This window comes from Ambystoma mexicanum, chromosome 2p (assembly GCF_040938575.1).
Source record: "Ambystoma mexicanum isolate Mex_15411 chromosome 2p, UKY_AmexF1_1, whole genome shotgun sequence".
NCBI lineage: Eukaryota > Metazoa > Chordata > Amphibia > Caudata > Ambystomatidae > Ambystoma > Ambystoma mexicanum.
Window position 1 is genome coordinate 1,110,928,547 of NC_090923.1, and position 14,019 is coordinate 1,110,942,565.

The 14,019-nt window shown below is 49.7% G+C and overlaps 1 protein-coding gene across 18 annotated transcripts in view; it reads right to left on the reverse strand.

The window, feature by feature from the left end:
- MARK2 (microtubule affinity regulating kinase 2) overlaps positions 1-14,019 on the reverse strand; it is a 1,484,563-nt gene that overhangs the window by 800,676 nt on the left and 669,868 nt on the right. The gene's annotated exons all lie outside the window — the stretch shown is intronic.

Genomic DNA, 14,019 nt, shown 5'->3' on the forward strand with positions numbered 1-14,019 from the left:
GCGTGTATGTAAAAACGTGTATGCATGGAGAGGTGTGGGGACGGCAAGGAGCATGGGGGGGCTTGAGCAGGTGGGGTGGTGATAACTTTCCTGTTTTCTGGGGGTTGCACAAAATCGTCTTTTTGAAATGCGACCTTCAGAAAACGGGAAAATGACAGAACCGGCATCCCCAGCCTTGAATATCAAAGTTTATACCTCTTAATTGGGTTCTCTCCTCTGAAACATTAATTTCCTTTCTGTTGCTAGCCTCTTCAGTAAATGCACTTCTCATTCTGAGCTCTGGGATCTGTGCTCCCTTCTGCACTCTGGTCTCAGCCAGTTTCCCGGTCGGTCACACCATCAGAAGAGACTTGGCTTCTTCATCTCTTTCCCGACCTTGGCTTCCCGGTTGGTCAGGACACCAGCCTTCCACATTCTGGCCATTAATTTGCTCACTTCCCATGCCACCGCTGGTTCTGCAGTCTAGTTTGGCTCCACCCACAAATTGTCCAGATTGGTCACAATATTTAAAGGACTCCCATTCCAGAGCGGAAATCCCAGCGCAAACCGCCTTGTCTGCATATATGGATGTGGAAAAGACTAATCTCCTGCAAAAACGACATTTTACAAAGCTCATTTTTTACATCTATTGGCTACAGGCAATGTTGAGAACACAGCCTGAACACCATGATCAGCGAAGGACGCTGTTCTGTTTATTCATGTGCCCTATATAAGAGAGGAAACTCCTATGGAAAAGGGAGAACCACTACGCAGAGGCGAGCCTCAGCATCGTTGACATCCTAAAGGAGCGGAGCCACGCTGGGACGCGGAGCCAGTGGCGGCAAGTAAGCAGTGAGCTGAATGCCTAAGAGATGGCACTCTCCCAGACGAGGAACTGAGGTCAGAGAGGGAGTAGTGACGTGAATCCCAGAGTCTCATCTGGGGGAGCAACGACTAGCGAGCTGTGGTGGTCCGGAAGGCTGGGACTGGATGCCAAGACCAGAACATATGAGGGAGCCAAAGTCCCAGAGCTCCACACATGTCGGACGGTAGCTACATAGCCAAGTAGCAGCAGGGAAAGCAGACAAGCTTAAGGGATACCGCTACAAGGTACAAACATTGTGAGTGACTGCTATGAAAGCTATCCAGGTTACGGGACCCTGAGAAACCCAAATATACAAATATTCTACGCAAAGGGCATTCAGAGAGATACGAACATTGTGAATAAAGGCTGTGCAAGCTATTCAGGTAATGGAAGCATGAGAAACCCAAAAGTACAAACACTGTATGAAAGGGGGATTGAAAGGGATTTAAACATTGTGAATAACATCTGTAAGAGCTATCAAGGTTACGGGAACCTGAGAAACAAGAGTGCACGAATACACTATGTAAGGGGAAAAAGAAAATTGACAAACACTTTGAAAAAGAGCTGTGAGCCATGGAAGCAATACAATTCTGACAAGCCTGGGTGGACAGCCAGCAGTCCTATGTGAAATAGTGTAGGTGAAAGAATAACAAAATATCTTTAAGTAGCAGTGCCCTCTAAGACAAAACAATTTCCTGGAAAAAAGATTTGCATTTGGGCTAATTTGCATACTCGCAATGCCTTGCTGTTGTGGCTCAGAACTGGAGGTGAACTTCCAGCGATGGCTACTAGATGGTGTTGTGTAATGTGTGACTTGGTGCAAATAGACTGATCTATACTGCAGTAGCAGCCGTTTAGTTATGGTTAAGATGCTTAACTCCTAGGAACAGCACTTTTTGGGTGGCTAACTGACACCGTTTAACAAATCCTCACCAAACTTTTCACAAAAAAAGTATATGGCCACCTCTGAATGAATTTGAAAAGATTGGTGTGGTTTCCTTATGGGGGGTGCAAAGTTATTGGGGTCCCAAAACTTTGGAAATCCTCAGACATAATGGACAAATTACAAGTTACTCACCGTAGTGACTAACTTACTCCTAGTCCATAGTCCCCTTTCCTCCATACTGTATGGGCGTCCCTCGCTAGGGAACCTTTTTAACCAGAAAAATCATCTTCCCCTTCAAATTTAGACACGCACAAAACGCGGCCCTGGGAGCATGCGCTCCCCTAACTTGCCCCCCCCCCTTCCCGGCGCCACTCAGATCCTTTTGACGCGTCGACAATATTAACATTGCGTAATGAAAGTTCTATTGGGGGGGGGGGGACTGTGGGATGTATGGAGGAAAGTGGACTATGGACTTGGAGTACGTTAGTCACTACAGTGACTAACCTATATTTACTCCTACGTCCCGTCCCCTTTCCACCATACCGTATGGGTGATAACTGAATGTAGCCTCAGGGTGGAGAGTTGCCCCTCTTAAGAAAATAAAAGTGCCTCAACACTGCCAGGCCAAATGCTACATCAGACCTGGCATCCAAGCAGTAGTGCTTGCAAAAGGTAGAGGGAGTAGCCCATTTAGCCACTTTGCTGATAACTTGATATGGGACGTGTCTTTGGAAGGCTACCGCCGTGGCCTTGGCTCTGATGGCGTGGGCATAATTGTTTGCTGGCAATGGCTTGTGCTGCCCCTCATACACCTCCTTGATGTCCGTAACCATCCACCTTGTTATGTGTCACGTACGGGCGTACGATCACTATCAAGACACAGGGTAGTAGCCCTTTAAGGACTCTGCAGCCAGGTGCCTGGAAGTTGGCATGGCAACGCTGGCGTCCTCTCTATCCCTCCTACAACCGACGCCGAGCAACGCACAGCGTTGTCACATGACCTGTCCTCCTTAAGCACCTCCCTCACACTGCCCGGTGCTTCTGATTGTGAATTAGTGGCGTTACGAACTTTTGTATTGTGATATTCTTGTATTTTGTTCCCGGTTGCCGTTTCCCCTTCCCTTTCCCCTTCCCCTTTTGACTTCAAAGACTTCTTGGTTTCTCGACCCGGACCGCTGCTTGGAACTGCTTTTGGAACGTTTGTGCCTTGGTTTTTGCTTCTACGCGTGTTTTGACCTCGGACCTCTATCGGATCTCCTCTTGCCTTTTCCCATTGAACTACGCGACCATGGCGGCCTCCAGACCTCGGCTGCCTGCTGCACCGCTTCATCTTTTCTCCGTTGGATTGCTTGTGGACTTGTGCTTTGGGATCGTCTGCTCCTCTTTTGGACTATTGCGACTTGCTGAACTTGGGACTTGCTTGTTTGTTGAGTACACGGACTAGAGACTTCCAGTGTGTACTAAGGCGTCCTTGTGCCGTCGGGACAGGTTGCCGGTTAGGCGTCCTCGTGTCGTCGGGACAGGTTGCTGGATTTCTTCCTTTTGGATTGTTGCATTGGACCTTCCTGTTTCCCACTGCAGGGATTCTGTCCTGGTAAAGGAAAGGAAAAATATGGTAAGCCATTACTAGACTCATTGAGATTACGTGTATGGGAAGGGGAGAAGGGGCTTAAGACCACTATTGAGAAACCAAGCAGTAAGGGAACACACTATTGCGACTGTCTCTTTGTCTGGGCAATTGGCTCTGTTCTCATTTAGAAGTAGGTTGTACCCTGCTATTCGTGTTGGGTTAATAAACCCACTTCACTTGCAGGTCCAGCGCCTACACCATTTGTGTGTTCATCCGGTTTTCGCCCGTACCTTCTCCTCTGGCATCTGGCACCATCCGCAGCACCTGAGACTCCATTGGCATCCTTTCTTTTCTCTGATTAATCGCTCTGGTTACTTGTTTAACCGAACAAGAGGGGTACATCAGGAAGAAGAATTCTTCGGCTACACTAAGTGGGCAACCTGAAACCTGACACTATGGAAACATTGGAGGCCCGACAGCCTGGTTTTGATCCCCCAAAGGTGATGAAGAGGTGGTCCGATTTACAGAAGCTCTTGGTTCTGTCCAGGTAAAATCTTAGGGCACGTCTGACATCCAGAGAGTGCAATAATCTGAGCATCATCTTTCGGGTCCGTAAAGAACGTTGGTAATACTATCTCCTTGTTCAGATGAAAAGAGGAGACGACCTTAGGTAGACACGGGGATGTGTTCTGAGCACCATGTCCTTGTGAAATGTATATGTCTCTGATGCAACCAGAGCCTACATTTTGCTGATTTGGTATGCTGTGGTAACAGCCACCAGCAGGGCCGTCTTGATGGCAACTAGCCTGATGTCCGCGGATGCCATGGTTTCAAATGGTTTATGCGCCCGAGCGCCCAGCACCACATTAAGGTCCCAAACCGGGTTTGGCTTCTTGATCGGTGGATACAGTCTATTAAGACCCGCCAAGTGCCTCTTAATCACCGGAATCGAAGATGAAGACCTCTTCGCTCGAGTTCCTGTAGGCCCCAATGGCCGCCAGATACATGCGGCATGAGTCTACCTGCACACCTGAGTGGGCGATGTGCGCTGAGAAGGATCGAACGTCGTCCAACAAGCAAGTCAATGGGTCAATTTCCTTTGATTCTGCACAGAGACAAAACCTGGTCCACTGGCTTTTGTACTGGTTTCTGGTAGCGTTGCTCCTAGCCCCTTGTATAATAGCCAGGTTAGCCTGTGAAAGGTGCAGATGCTTCAGGTTAGCATGCTCAGGAACCACGCTGCGAGGGCCAACTTCTGCAGGGCAGGGTTAAAACCACTGTGCCCCCTTGCTGGGAGAGTAGGTGGGCTGGGCCCAGTAGGTGTACTGCGTGATAATCCGACAGACTGAGAACTTCCGAGAACCACGGTCTTGCGGTCCACCATGCCACTATTAGGATGAGCGAAGACTCCACAAATCTCTGACCCTGCAGATGATCCTGTGGACAAGGGGTGTGGGAGGAAAAGCATATGCATTCATGTTGTTTCACGGGATCGGCATTGCGACACCTAGCGAACCCCTGCCTTGCCCCAGCCATAAGGCGAACTGGAGCATCATCTGTTGGTACTTTTGGCAAAGAGATCCAGCTGCGGATGACCCCACCTGGTGAAGATCTCCTGAAGGACCTCCTTGTTCAACTGCTATTTGTAATTGTCCAAGCCCAGCATAGGGAGTCTGTCCGCCTCTAGGTTGGACTCCCCAGGGAGGTGGATTGCCGACAAGTGCATGTTGTTCACCAGATCCCACTCCCAAATGTCAATTGACAGTCTGCAGAGGAGAGCAGACCTGGTGCCACCCTGCTTGTTGATGTAGTACATGCAGGTGGAACTGTGTCTGAATGAGAATAGACTTGCCAGTGATAATGGGGAGGAAGGCTTTGAGGGCAAGCCAGATAGCCATCATCTTGAGCCAGTTGATGTGCTCCAGCTGTTCTTGACGGGACCATACTCCATGGACACAGTGGCTGTCCAGGGTAGCCCCCATCCCTCTAGGGACGAGTCTGTGGTAATGGTGACCTGAGGTGCCGGCTGCCGGAAGGGCCTGCCTATTCGCAGGTTGATGTCTGTACCTCACCAGATTAGATCCTGGTGGAGATGTGGTATGCTGACCTGCTCCACCTGAGATCCCTTCTGCCGATTTTAGGCGGCTGAGAAGTGCAGCTGCAGTCTCCTCTTTTGAGCCCCGTATGTGGCACTGCGAGGAGGCATGTAGCCATGATACCCAACAGGTGTTGGTACCACCATGCCAAGGTCATTGCTCTGCTGAGAAAATGCCCACTGGCCCTCTTGATAGCTGCAATCTTTTCGGCTGAGGGGAAGATCCTGTCGGGCCTTGTGTCCCATACAAGGCCCAGGAAGGTCCGACTCTGCATGGGCAATAACTGACTTTTTTAGATCGATAGAAAATCCCAGGTCATATACTGTGTCCCTGAGGGTGGAGGCCATGTGCTGGACCGCCTCCGGAGATCTCGCCCTGACTAGCCAATCGTCTAGATATGGATAGATGTGGTGGCCCTGGGCCCCCGAGTAAAGACCCTGGGGGCCGAATTGAGACCATAGGGTAGAAGCCTGTATTGAAAGTGAAAATTCATGATCCTGAACCTCAGAAGGACCGATGGGGTTGCTAGATCGGGACGTGTAGGTAGGCTTCCTTCAGATCCAGAGAGCACATCCATTCTACCACACACAATGTCTCCGCTATGAAGGCTGGGGTAACCATCTTGAACATTTGGAGGGGTGGGAAAGGTTCGAGGAGGAAAGGTCCAACACAACTCTCAGGCCAGCCTGGTTCTTTTTGTGTATGGTGAAAATGCGTGAATAGAAGCCTAGGCCCTGCTGCTGGGACTTCCTCTGCTGCCTGGCTCGCTATGAAGGGGCAGATTTGCACCAGCAGAGTCGCTGTACCAATCTGCGGGAGCAGAGGGGAGGTAGGAGGAGAAGTAGGAATTGGGAGCCTGAAGCCTGTGAATACCACAGAGGATCCATTGGTCCGTTAACTTTGACCGCCAGTAGTGTACGTGAAGGACAAGCCTGCCCACCCCCCACTAGAGACTTGTGGATCCAGATGAGCCGGTCACAACTTCTTCCACTCCAAGGCTGGAGAAGAGGATGGGGACTGGAAAACCCCCTGGTTAGATGCCTTGTGCTATTTTTGCTGGCAAGGTTGTCTGGACCGTCCATCCTGGAAGCCCGTAAAGCCTCCGAAGGACCGACCTTTATCAAAGCGCTGGTGCGTTTGGCTTTAGGTCTTGAGTGTGGACTTAGTAAGAATAGATAAAGATTTTGCTGTCTGGGGGCATTTTTTTCTCTTATCAACGTACTCATCCGTTGTCGAATGGAACAGGTCGCCCCTCTCCAAAGGCAGGTCTAGTATGTGCTCCTGTACGTCTGGGTTGAATTTTGTCGCCTTGAGCCAGGCCATCCTCATGTCTGTGGCAATACAAATGGCTCAGCCTGATGTGTCAATGTGGTCCACCATTGACTCCATTATATCTTGGGGCACGATTTTGGCCGCTGCTAGCCCAGCCTTGAAGCGTGCCTGGCTGTGGCGCACAGGAAGGAAGTCTGCTTTTTCCCACCACAGTTTCTGGTTGACAGCCAACATGGCGTCAGCGTTGGCCTGGCGCAGGTGGAGAGTGGCGTTTGAGTAAAATTTCTTTCCAAAGGCGGTCATGGCCATTGGCACGGAACCACAGTCCCCGCACCATCAGGGGACGAGAGCAAGGGGTAACAACCTTTTATTGTTCCTTGGGGACAAAACAGCATAGATGGCCCAGCTGGACTCCTAAGCGCATTTTACATCGTTTCCAGCTACCAGCCGCAGCATTTATCTCGGAATACGTTTTCGGCAAGCATCATCGTTGACTCTGGCATTCATCATCCATCTCCAGACCTCCGGAAAGCAGCACTCCAGGCCAACGTCGTGACACTACGAGCAATCCATCGGAAGACGGTGCCTGCAAGAGAAAAAGATAAAGTCAAGGTTAGAATTTGCTAAGACATTACGTTTAAGGTCACGCTTTGACAAATCCTCGCGCTTAACCTTAAACCAACACTCACCTTCTGTCGGAGCATCCCGGACTCCCTTCTCTTCCCATTTGGCCTCGCTCCATGTACCACAACTACCGCTGGGCCGCAATTCATCTGTTGGGAGAAGCTGAGGAAAGACATTAAAAGATACGGACAATAATCAGGAATCAACATCACAATATTTTAAAGCCATAAAACACTTACCTTCAGGAGTGGTTAAGCCACAGCTGGTCTGGGCTGCCACGCACAATGGGCCAGTGAAGGAACTCGGTCCATCAAGAAGCGACCCTGCAGTGTGAAGCAGGACGGAGAGCTCGTCATCATTAATCAACAGGAGCAGTGTCAACAATTGTCGCAGCCCACAGCATACGAGCATGGGAAGAAGCCTGACATGGGGGATCCACTTCCAGGGAGGGCTGCAACCGTCCCCCTACGTCCCCGCAGAGACTAGGTGAGCGTAAAACGCTTTCAAAGAGCTTTTACTCCTTGACCAGGAGTACAGAGGCTGAAGCCGCTGAGGACGACTGTGGCTTCGTGTAGCGATGCTGCCGCTATCACAGAGGAGTGCGATTGGGGGTGTGCCGACAATAGGAGGGAGTCCCCTTCCATTTGCCTGTACTTCGCATCGAGACGCCTGTTGGAAAACTGTGTAGAGTTTGGCTTGAGCCAGCCTTTTTTGGCAAAGGCTTCGACATCCTTTTGAAGTGGAATTCCAGTTCTAGGAGGACGACATAACGTAAGTACTTCAGCCAGTACCTCTGCCTCCGGTTGTTCCACCTATGGCTGCAGGGTGCTTAAGGTACTCAGCCAGGCCCGCCAGTCTCATGAAATGCTTTGGCTGACGATGGGGTGTCCGGATCTTCCTCCTAGTCTGTGTCAACTTGTGTCCTGCGTATCTGGGAGAGCCAGAGAAGTGCTGGGTACAGGCAGCTGTGGCATGCCTATTATCAGTGCCGGAGGTTGCTGAGGGGGCATAGCCAGAGCGCCCATGATTGGTACAGGCATGGGGGCCAAGGGCTGCGCTGGAACAAGGGGCAGTACCACCAGGGGTGCTTGCGGCTGTACAGAGGGGGGGGGGGAGCATGTTCCCGATGACGTCCCACAGGATGGTACCCATCTGTGGTGCTCTCATGATGGCGAGCAACTTGTTGAAGAACCGGTCTAAGCAGGAGGTGTGCCTGATGGGATAGGCATAGGAGTCGGGCCCTGAGGCTGCTGTGTCCTGGGCTTGCCCTGTCTTGCTAAATTGCGAAGTGGAGAGAGGATGTGGATGTGCGCTCCCCTGCCTGATCTCCGAAAGGGAAAGGGCGCCACGTGCCTGAGTCGTGGTGGGTGCTGCCTTCCCCTGCACCTCAGGTCGAGGCCTGGTAGGTGGAGTGCCCTCGGGTATGGTGCTGGTAGTGCTGTGTGCAGACCCCCCCACCCCCCGGACATGGATCTGGTACTAGGGCTTAGCCCCTCAGGGTGGAACCCAGTAATAGAGCCTTGCGGCTCCTCAGCGATAGCACCGGTACGATCTTGCGAACCCTCGGCCTGAAGGCCGGTAGCTGGAGCAGCCTCGGTATTCCTGCTGGTTTTAGGACATGAGAAGAGTCTCCCACTTGGGTGCCTCCTAGGGAAGGAGTCACCCTTGCGGGGCGCGGAGGAGCCCAGGGCACCTACCTTCAGCTTGGTCTTCCGTTTCACAAATGCCTTAAGGTGCTCTGGAGGTGATCTTCCCAAGATCACCCACCACCTGGCTAGTCGGCTCATGAGCACCCGTGGAGTCAAGGCGTTGCACATGGTACAGCCGTCCCAACCATGGTCTGGGCCAAGGCAGAGGGCGTGGGGGGAGTGGTCGGACATTGGGAAGGGACCCTTGCAGGTTGGACACCTGCTGAAGCCCAACATCGTCATGCGTTGGGGAGGAGCGTGGCACCACAGGACAAAGCAGTACCTAACAATTGGAACAGAAAGAGACAAGAATACTGCTCCGGGGAAGAGCTTGTGGAATTACAAGGCCAGAGGCCTAACCCAGGAGCTCTGTTTAAGGATGTGGTGGTGGGGAAGGTGATTTTTCAGGTGAAAAAGGTTCTGTCTCCATCCCTAGCGAGGGACGCCCATACAGTATGGAGGAAAGGGCACAGACTTCGGAGTAATGTTTTTGCTCACGCCTACAGACCAAACCACTGGACGGATTTGCACCAAACTTGCACGAGGAGCAGCGGCTTGGTCCCGAACGCCTGCTTTTGCACATTTGGTGTACATCTGTACAGTACTTATTTTAAAATGTGTGATATCTGCGTCTGTGCTGCAGATTCACTTCCTGCTTCGGTGTCCACGGACACATCTGGACCAATCAGAGAACTGCGTGATGTTCGCAGACATTGTACATGCCCGCTGATTGGTCAAAACATTTGAAACAGACACCATGTTGGATTCACGGACCACATCTGTAGTCTGCAAACCTCTCAGTAATTCCGGTACAGTGGTATCTTTGACCAGCAGTATTTTGTTATCCTTAGCCCCTTGAGAGACTAGATGGCCTGTTGGCTTTGAAATATCAGTGCCAGCTAATATCACTACGACAGCTGGCCTTCAATGCACACGCTCACTGGTTTCTCCTCCTCCTCCTTCTCCTCCGTCTCAGCAACACAACCCAATACAGTTAAAGGCCCTACAGTAACCCACAGCTCATCTCTCAAATGCGGAATTTACTTGGGATATTGGTGTCACGGGAGAGGTTAACATTTGGTTCATGGATAAGTCCCTACATGGGTCTCTATAATGAGAGAGTTTTGTTGTTTAATCAACTTCAGATTGGAGGAGAGTATCAGCATTAGTATTAAGCAAAGGCTTGATCATTTTGACACTCTTCGGCACCTGCACTGCTGGAAGATCTTAGTACAGCTTGTGAGTTCCCATTCCTTAAGGGGGAGTCACTCCCAGTGAGGTGCCACTTGCTGAAACCCCTAGGAAGGGTCTTGAGGAGCAGACTCACCTCCCTAGCATCAATGAGGGGTGCCCCCCCACCTCCCCAGGGGGAGAAGGGACAAATACCCTATATTCATCACATTAGTGCAACTATTACATTATTCCTGCTTACAGATTGGGTCGTTTACATTCAAAGTTGTAGAAATACAGTTTTAAAGTGAAAGTGAAAAATGTTTTCTTTTACAGAGGATTCCAATGCCGGGGAATATTCAGGAGCATGTGAATCCATGCAAGACACCATGCTGGAGTAAGGTAGCCAAGGACTACTGCAGTAGCAGCTTTCCCCACAGGAAGAAAAACAATTACTCACTGTAGTGACTTACTGTACTCCAAGTCCACACTTACCTTACCCGCCACACTCCTTGGAGTCCGTCCCAAAGGGACGCAACCAGGGATGCATTTGCCCACACTATACTCCGCCCACCAACTCTAGGACCGCTCGACAGAAGCTAACTGATGCGTGGGTGATATGGTGAACCATTAATTAGAAGTAGTCACAAAAGCAAGTAGCTTTCTTACTTCCAAGTCCTATCCCCTTTCCCTCATACTCATGGGAGATGTAATTGCATGCAGAAAACATGGGGGGGAAATCCAGTGATTTGGACTGCATATCAGAACCTAGCATCAGACCTCAAGCTAGTATCTACGCAGTTAGATAAGGATGAAGTGGACCACATGGGTGCCTTGCTGACAACATCTTAACCTACAGCTGCTGCATTTGCCCCAATACAATTGGCAAGGAGAACTTTAAAGTTCAAATGATCTACAAGATGCTTGATTTGGTGGGTCCCTGTTGGGACATTTTGTTTTTTGATGGTAGGCAGAAACTATATGTGCGATTAAAAAGGTAGTGGTGATAAGAGGGGATTCCTGCCCTTGATCTCTTCGCATCAAGGTTTGGTTACTGCATAAAAAAAAACCTACTCTGACCATTTTGAGTCAACCAAAGTGAAACAAAAATTAGTTGCTCTACAAGAACAGAATGTCATTTTCTTAGTAACGTGTAATAGCGTAAGATGACGACATGGTATTTCAGTGTCTTTATTGTCTCAAAGTATGCTGGTAACATTGGAGAGACACCGGCAGCACCCCACCTGGCAGGCATTAGTTCTGCTCTCTGTCAACCGACAGAGCACACGCACCTACCCAGCCTCACACCAACGTTCCGATATACAGGAACCACGCGTGCACTCCCCACCGCATACATTACACTCAAGATACAACACTTCTCCCCCCAACAGATTCTTTAAAAACCCAACAAGGACAAATTCCATTCAAGATACACAACATGTGGCCACCATGCCATGCAACCAACCTATAAACAGAAAACTCAAACCGCCCAACCAACATCGTAACCCACAGAACAGAAAGCTGCAACGGAACACTACATTTAGAAAAACAGAGCGCCTAAACTCCCCCCATGTATCACCGTACCCAGATAGTAAAACGTCCCAACACTCAACATTCCTACTCACCACACCCAATGGCAACAAAAGCCACCTACCTACTGCAACCAAACCAATAGAATAACAAAAACCAACAACAAGAATCCGGGAAAAACCGCAAAACTAGGAAGACCCGCAAAATACCACCCGATTCCTACTTCTCAAACTTCAACGGGACCAAAACCCTTGAGGACCAAAACAAAAAAACTATGCACTACCGCCAAACCCCGAGCTGCCCCTCGGAGCTTAGGCCTGCCACACCAGACACACCCTGAATAGCAAAACTAAAACCCGAAGACCATCTGTGCAACACTTTACATCTCCCGGCCCGGGGCTGCCCCCCAGGGCCTCCAGCCTGCCACACCAGAGCACTAACCAACCGGCCTATGGACCCACCCGGCCATCCACGACCCACAACAAGCACAACACACAGGCCCCGTGACCCACCAAAAATTGAAATAGCAAACACTAGATAGAAATCCAAGAAAACCAGCAGAAAAACACCATCAAGCCAACAACCTATACCAACAGGAAACACCACACGCTCGCCACGCACAAACCTCTAACACCATAAAACCTTTCACTAACCAGGCACTGAAGCCACAACGAACACGCACTGCCACCAATGACAAATGCCCCTCAACTTAAACACATTACCATACAAAGTGAGAGAACTGGCAGGAACCGTAAAGGCCAGAGAAACTCACTAGAGATACTCCAACGCTGAAACAGATCCACCCGGCGATCTGCAGCGGCAACAAAACTACTCCATGTTACCAACAAGGTACTAGCGCTACTCACCTCAAGGCTGAACAAGCAAAAAAAAAACAGGGAACATCACTGAAACCCATACTTCACTAGCAACTACAACAAAGGTTGCAGGCATCACTAACTGCCCAACCTAAACCACACAAACATAGTCCGAATCCATTCGGCATTAAGAAACCCTACACCCAAAATTTCAGACCATGGGTATTCATGAACACGCCAAATTAGAACGAACCCACCCGGCATTCATACCCGCACGCAACAACCTGACACACGGCACCAGGCGAACTCACAAGCACTCAAATAGCCGTGCACATCTCCACAAATTGCACAATACAGGCACCACAAAACATGAAAATAGCACGGTAATAACTCACTAAATGTAGACCCGTAACACATAACATGGAAGCTAAATAATCCAAGTTAAAGAATCCACCCACGAGTCCGTGGCACATCACCCTCAAGTCCAGCCCATATGTCCCAAGTGCATGTAAAAACCCTAAAATATGCAAGAATTGCAAACATCCTTGTTATAGGAAAGATCCATTCTGAGACCACCTCCCTGAAGTCCAACCCATTTCCAAGGGTAAAGACAAAATCAGAAAGGCTGAATTCCCCCACTGCACCTGAAAGGGAAACGAACGTGAATGTACATAACATCGTAACCTTATAAGAAACAAACCAATACCACGACAATGGGCCACAACAAACAGTCATACAACACTCGCAACCACACGGCCTGACGCATTACAACTAGGAAAGGCCACAACATGAAAAATAAGACACTTACATGCTGGCCAGCACGACACAAAGTTAAACCTCAGATGCGAGCATAGTGCCCCTTCCCTTTGCACCTCCTACAGTCCACGGTGGAGGCGGGACACTTTTGACCCCGCCAACCGCACTTCTTGCCCACTTCCCTCGACCCGGGCATCCCTTTGGTGTCCTTGTATTTGCTTCTAAAATCGTCGTTCCTCCGGGGCATCACCGCATGCACAACCTCTCCCTTGTCTGCCATTTCCTTAACACTCTTCTTGGAATCCTCAATAGCTCGGGATATCTCGATAATCCCGAGCTATTGAGGAGTCCAAGAAGAGTGTTAAGGAAATGGAGTCTATGCAAGTGCTCCTCTTGACAACTTTGTATTTTGTTTCTTACATGGGTCAACTGTTTCAAAATTCTCTTGTAGGCCAAATCATGTTTTAGGATAGCATGCTGCAGCAAGGACGTGCAATTAGTCTAGGGAAATTGGAAACCACACATAACCTGCTTGAAATGTGCAAAGACTGCAAGAAGTCAGGTTATTAATACAAAACATAAGCCTGAATACATTGAAAACTGTGTACCAATGAAAACATTGTGGGTCTCTACTGATAGTAACCGGTTGTTTGGCTTGGACAAAACCATTATTAGCTACTAGAGCTTCTCCCCAGAACCAATAACGTGCATTAGTAACAAATCCTACAAATTCTACTTTCCTTGCGCTGAGAAAATGGGCACTTCCTG